Here is a 7,828-nt window from a genome sequence, read left to right as displayed (position 1 = left end):
GGGGCCAAGATGTGCCAAATTTCACACATGTTTTTCATACCCTTTGCACAAAGTTGGGTATCAAGGATTATGAACGTTATTTGGTACTCAAGTTCCGCAAGTGTCTGGACATATCCTCGCTCAATGTTGCCTATCGATATGCTATCAAGATCGAGAAGAAATTTAAATAGAAGAAGCAAGACTTTTGATATATAAATCCAAAGTAAGGGAAAGGTGCACCCATGCCATATAACAAAGGGAAAAGCCAAGGCGGGGTGACCCAGGACAATCTGCCGAAGCTGTAATCAATGAACAACACCACGAAGACAAAGAAGGACATGGGGAAATGGTGTGAGTTCCATAAGAGCCCCACTCACAACACAAGTGAGTGTCGGTTCAAGCAGTTACTGGTGGCTAAGATGAAGGCTTCTGAATCATATGCATGTCCTAACTCTGATTTAGAACCTGACAAGGGGAATGACAAAGGGAAGAAAATTATTGACACGGAGCTCAATGCCACCGTTCCCACCACCAAGTTCCAGAAGAATGAGCCTGAAGATCCAGAGGAGGGGGAGCGCCTCATCCAATCCTCGATGTGGGTGAAGGGTTCTCTATTGTAGTTCATTGTTGATAGAAGGAGCTAGAAAAACCTCATTTCAACATAGGTTGTGAAGCGGTTGGGCCTATTGACCATAGCACACCTGCAACCATACACCATCAGGTGGATTCACCAAGGATGAGATCTTCACGTTAGCCAGTAGTGCCACCTTCCCTACAACATCAAGTCCTTCATAGATGAGGTATTGTGTGATGTCGCTCCTGTTGAAGTTTGTGATGTATTATTAGATCAACCATACTTGTGGAAGAGACATGTTGTGTATGAGTCTAGGCCCCACAATGTTATTATTACTTTGGGAAATAAGTTGTACAGGATACCGAAGGTAGTGCCACCTACCACCATCTCTTTGATCACTACAAAGCAATAAGATCATTTCCTAGATTGGGAAATGTGTTCTCCTTATGACTCACCCTTCAGGAAGGAAGAATATTATGGCCACGGTCTCCAAACAAGGCTCCTCCACATGGCAAAATTCAATGGACAAGGTCGTGGAGGAGTACAGGGACATATTCACCTCACCCATAGGGGTACCTCTACACTGTCAGGTCAAGCACTCCATTGATCTTACCCTAGTTGCACCACTTCCCAATGGACCATTCTATCGATGCTCTATTCTAGAGAACAATGAAATCAAGAGGCAGATTCAGGAGTGTTGGACCTCATAATTACTCTCTCCTTGACAAAATTTCCCACTTCTTTCTCTTGTTTTCCATAAAAGATAGATCCCCATCACTTATAAATGATAGATTTTGTCTCAAGGAGGACATTAAATGATTGACATGTTATACTTTTATGTTTTTACTATTTGAAATAAGTTTTTGCAGATTAGCTACGGAATGCAACCTATTCTACAGTTAACTGTGTGTTCCATAGCTACTTCCATCGTTAAACAGGTTACAGGTGTCAAATGAAGAAACCAACCACATGGGCATCTCTGGAATCGTCTCGACATGGACCCTATCCTTGTCACCCAGCCGAGATCGATAAAAATGCTAGCTCAAGACCACAGTCAAAGGTGGAGTCAAACGTATGAAACCTGGAAGAAATAGGACCATTTGTCTACCCTTTCGTGGTTAATTAATAAATCCAATAGATTTGCTGAAGCATTAACTCGGATCAGCCACCTGTTTCAACGGTTTTGTGCAACCACCTTGTTCGAATTCAAGTCACCTGTAGTTGATCAAATATTTACACAGAGTAGTTGTAATATGTGTAGACCACATGTAGCTAATTTTCCTCAAAAGACAGTTATGAATATTTTCTCTTAAATACCAGATGAACAGAACCGGAGGGAGTTCAAAATTTTTGATGCATTAAGTTTAAACTTATCAGCTCTGTAATTTTAGACTTTGTCCCTGTTTTATAATACAAAGTCGTGTGTTGACTGATGATCATTTGAAGGAGAATTTTGAATTAAGTTAGTAGCTCAACCTAGTCAGTTGTAGAGGGCCCCTATGCTGAAGGAGGTTTTCTTTTCATTTGTTTTCTTCTTTCTGTTCAATTTTAAATTCCTCATTTACTTTTAGCAGTGTTTATAACTTAGGTTGATTTCTTGTAGTTTGATTTCTTTTAGTTTTAATCAGTAGCATAATGTTATAATTCAATTGTTCGGTATTTTTTCCCCAATCCATTTCATAAAGGAAACGACTTTGTTTCTAAATAAAGTAATATTGAAAGTCATGAGGATGCATTGTTGATTAGCTTACTCACTATTTATGTTATTTATTTCTTACTTCAGGTTGTCAATGCACTATATTAATGAATGTTTTTGGTCACCATTTCAAGCTGGTATTCATCCTAAACTAAATGGTTGAGAATTTACTTTACATAAGGGTTGAAACCAATCAGTTACCTTCTGCATGTTTTTATTTAGTTTTTTACTAGATCATGAAGTACAGAAGTTGCTTGAATTCCATCTCAAGGAGGTTATCTTTCAAAATTGAAGGTTGGAGTAACTAGAAGTACTTCAGTTAATTTCATTCTCTGTGTTTATTCCAACATGACTTACAACTTTACCTTCTAGTTTTAAGAATTATTCATGAATTAGGACTAGATGAGAAGATAGGACAGATGCTCTATTTTTCCTTCTTTTAACTTAGATTTTGACTAGTTTTAAGCTCTTGGGTCACCTTTAGGAAATTTAGATTTAGTTTCACATAGTTCAAATTGTATATCATTAGCAATCAAAGAACAGAAATCTCCAAAACAATATAAAATAAAAAACAACAAAGTAAGAAGGGTTAACTAGCACATACAGTGCACTATACTTCATTAGCTTACGAGCCTCGGTTGATAATTTATGCAAAGCAATTTAGGACGCTAAATTGACTAAACAAGGAGTTGTTGCAAAAAGGGCTCATTAGGCCAAGTTCATCACCTTGTGGGAGCCCGACCATGTTGGTACAGAAGAAGTATGGGACCTCGAGACTTTGTATTGACTATTGAGTATTGAACAAGATGACTGTTCAGAATAGGTATCCAATCTCAAAGATTGATGACCTTCTAGACCAGATCAAGGGGGCCAAATATTTCAACAAGATTGAATTCAATTTTGTGTATCACTAAGTACCAATCGAACCTTTTGGTCTGTGGAAGACTCCCTACAAATCCAAGGAGGGTCATTTCAAATGGTTGGTCATGCCTTTTGTGTTGACAAATTCCCTCACAACCTTCATGAGGCTGATGGATGATATCTTGTGAACCTTCACCAACTTATTCGTGGTGGTGTATTTGGATGATATCCTGATCTTCAGCCAGAGTTGGAAAGAGCACCTCTACCATATTCAACAGGTCTTCCAAACTCTGCGACAACACAAGTTGTGTGCCAATTTGGAGAAATCAACTTTCGGTATGACTCAAGTTCAATATATGGGGTACATCATTAATGAACTAGGTATGAATTTGGACCAAGCCAAGATACAAGTCATTCGGGATTAGCCAACCCCAACCACTCTAACAAAGCTCTGCATTTTTTTGGGTTTTTCCAATTTCTACTGTAGGTTCATGTCAAGGTTCTCTCATTTTACTTAGCCTTTAAGTCAAGTCACCAAGGGTAGAGTGAAAGAAAAATTATTTTTGTCTGAATTCCAATAAAAGGTGTTTTCCAAGTTAAAGAATCACCTCTACTCTGAACCAGTGCTCACATTACCAAACTTGCAACAACCATTTGAGATTGAGACAGATGCTTCTGATTATGTTATTGGTGTAGTTCTTACTCAATAGGGGCATCCAGTTGCATATCATAGTGAGACACTTTCAGATACAGTGTGAAAGTATCCCACCTATGAAAAAGATATGTATTCCATGGTGCAGGTTTTCCAACAATGGAAGCATTACATTCTCAAGAAGGAAACAGTCATCCACATAGATTACTGACACCTTTAGTTCATATAGAGACAAGGGAAGTTGTAGAACGAACGCTATAAAAAATGGTCCACATACCTACAATAGTTCCATTTGAACATTAAGTACAAGAAGGGAAACACCAATAATGTTGCAGACTGCCTCAGCCGACTATTGGTCATAAAGTTGACCACTGTGATTGAATCTTATGGGCACGAGACTTTGAGGTGGCCGCATATGTAAAATATTGATCTATAATTCAACAACACATACCAGACGCTCCTGAAAGGCAAGAAAGTTCCATATTTTCACCTCCATGATACATTGTTATGTAACCTAGGAAAACTCTATTTTCTTTCAAGTGAGTGTTCTAAGATGATTTGGGAGGTGCACTACAGTTAGGTCATTGGACACTTTAGAGTAGAGAAAATAGTGGCAGTGTTGCAGAAGTACTTTTATTGGCCGAACCTTCGATGAGATGTTGGGAAATACATCAGATCTTACATTGCCTACACCATTGTCAAACTGATCATCATGAAGCAAGGCTTATGTACTCCTCTTCCTACTCCTAGCTAACCTTGGGAATCCATCCCCATGGATTACATGTTGGGCCTCCCTTCTACTGAGCATGGTGACGACTACATTTTCGTGGTCGTCGATAAATTCTCTAAGATGGTCATTTTGGCGGTCTACAAGAAGAGTATCAAAGAAGAAGCCACTGCTAAGCTCTTCTTTGAATGAGTATGGGTACACTTTGTGATCCCACAGTACATTATCTCATATCGGGACAGCGGGTTCCTAAGTACATTTTGGTCAAGTCTCTGGTCAATGCAGGATACCAAGCTCACTAAATCCATCACTTTCCACCCCCAAAATGATGGCCAAATAGAGGTCGTCAACAGGATGATCATACACATTCTATGCATGTACAAATTGAAGCATCCACACACATGGGAAGAAAGCCTCCCCTATCTCTAGCACAACTACAAAAAATATCTCCATAGCTTAACTGGCCATAGCCCATTTCAGGAGGAGTTGGGATTCTAGCCACTATGTTCCATTGATGTGGCCATACCATTTGCAAATACTTAGGCAGCTTCAACCCATGTCCAATCTGAAGCTGACAAGGCTAAAAACATCATTGAGTGCATCCAACAAACTGCTAGTAGGTCCATGACATATTGGACAAAGCCAATGCTAAGTAAAAGCAACAACATGATCAGCATCAGGTGCCACACAAGTTCCACATGGATGACAAAGTGTGGCTACATTTGCAGAAGGAGCACCTCGCTTGGCCCCACCGTAAGCTTCGACTGCTCCAATATGCATCGTACACCATCAATGATCACCAATGCTATAGGGGATAATGCTTTCGAGCTCAGCATTCTTCTGTTCCTTATCCTGCACCTAGTGTTCAATGTGGACTGCCTTCGACCATACTTTCCACCGTTAATGGCCACATCCGACATTGTAGAGTAACTCACACCAACAAAGTTAAACCCTCGACTACATGGAACAAGCCACAACTGATCGTATCATGGACACACAGATCAGGAATACTCACCAACATAAGATCCAACTGTATCGGGTTTTCAAAGTTGGCCAACTCCTACACCAAGGCAAGTGGCTCACTAGGGACTAAGTTCAGCAAAAGTTTCCCCATCTCATGGTGTCACTCAACACAATGGGGACCATTGCTTCTTAAGGGGGAAGACTGATCTAGGTGGATATTTCTAGCCATCCACCTATTGCACTTGGACCTCCACCACTATTTCTTTCAGTTTTTTAGTTTCCTTAATTGTAGCATAGTTTACTATTTTTGGCAATTTTTTGGGTCCTTAACTTTCGGACCCTTGTGCGCGTCAAATAGAGATCGTATGCCAAAGTTATGACCTCGAGAAGTTGATGTACCAATTTACCCAAACAGGGCCCATAGTTTTGGCGCTTCATCTCCTAGTGTTAGGTTTTTGGATGTTTAGAGTTTTCCATTATTTCTCAATAATAAATAGGCCTTCGAGCCTGATTGTAACAAATTTGAGAGGCATGTAGCCACCACATCTCTTCTCAGAGATAAAATAACATCACCTAAGCTAGTTTATTTCCATTATGTTTGTAAGCATATTTCAGTTCTTTGATATTAATGAAATGAAGTGTTATTTCTGATGCATCTTTGTATTTGTGGTTATATCTGTATTTTGTTGCGTTCATGTTTAAATTCGGATCATTTGACCTCCAAACTCAAAAACAAAAACCTTACAATTCTCTGGGTTTTCCCATTTAAGTATAATTACAGATTTAATGACATTCACTAAATATTAGCACAAATATCACTAAAATTCGAAGTGTCTAGTATTTGTTAAGCCTAATTTTTTGTCAACCCATTTCGAACCACTTACTGTGGTTCATCATCAGGACATGATGATGATGAACCATAGTAAGTCATTCGAAACATGTCGACGAAAAATTTTGATATTTGATTTCTCTGGAAAAGTATATTTATAAATTGTGAATCATAGAAGCATGCATTATGAGATTTGTTAAGCCTCTTCAAAAGTTTTCGGATTTTTAATTTTTATAAACTCCCACGTAAATTAAACTATAAAGAGAAATCACTCTGCAAGTTGTTAAGTTTGAGCTTAAAAGAGGCAATAATTATAGATAGTCATTTCAGTTGAGAAGCTTGATCTTTGTATTTGTAAATGTTGGTCCATAATGGAAATGAAACCCATTCTTCATTATTTTATTTAATTTTGCAATCATTTTTCATGACTGTATCATTCCATAGGCGCACCTTTTTATTTGAATAAAGATATAGCATGACCAAGTTGCAAAGCTTTAATTTGAATCTTAGACTATGTAATTGAAAATACATGTCCAGACCAAAGATCAAAGCAGGTCTTTCTTGTTTACTTTAAAGCTTTCTATAATGCATAAGAGATTTAAAAATACAAGTTTTTCATAGAAAGTATGGAAAAAGCCATATCTCATTCTTGAAAGCATTTTAATGCAAAGTATACAAATTTATCAGAAGGAAAAAAAACTATTGATATCAAAACATGTTCATATAATTTTTTAACATCATATTCCCTTTTGTTTTGATTGATAGTTCTGTAGAAGTATATTTCTAATATTTTTCAAGGGTACAATAACTTATGTGAATTTTCAATCTACAAGCCTGAGCCTACATTTTGTAAAAATGTAGTTCACATATCAATTGTGTTTCCTCTGCCACAAGATTAAGCTTGAACGAAGATAAATGTTCGTTAGGCCAATTATCAAACATACAACAAACTATGTTATGGGTCAGGGGAAGCCATGCTGAACAATTCAAACTTTTGTTTATATGTTCTTAATTTTTGGTAATGAAAATGGATGGTTCAAGGTCATATGAAATATCATATATCATTCCTAATTTCTGATTAGAATAAATATTATGTATGTTGTAATTTTGGCAATCGTTTGATCTTGACAGATTTCTTCTGGGATAAAAAATATATTTTCTATTACGGATTGTTAAATCATGTGTTTTTTTCAAGTATTGGTCTATGTTCTTGGTTCTCTTGGTTTCTATTACCTTTTAGCAATATAAATAATCCAATCGTTTATGTGTAACATTTTTAAAAATTGCATTTAGTTTTGAGATGCATCACTGTTTTTATACATCTCTACATTTAGACAAAGGTTTCCTATTTTTTAAATATTTTCCAATGGATAATTATATCTTATTAGTAATTACAAATAATGACTGTAGAGGTTTTGGATCTACCCTTACACTGATTTAAATAAAATGAATGGTTTATAATTTTTCTTAGATGAACTTTTTATTAGACATCGTTTTTACAAAATTTAGCTCTACATTGTTAAAACAATGTGAATTTGACTATATTA

The sequence above is a fragment of the Pinus tabuliformis genome, chromosome 1_2, assembly GCF_031772625.1.
Source record: "Pinus tabuliformis cultivar Carrire ecotype Pingquan chromosome 1_2, CPIR1, whole genome shotgun sequence".
Taxonomy (NCBI): Eukaryota; Viridiplantae; Streptophyta; class Pinopsida; order Pinales; family Pinaceae; genus Pinus; species Pinus tabuliformis.
This window is presented reverse-complemented; position numbering follows the sequence as displayed.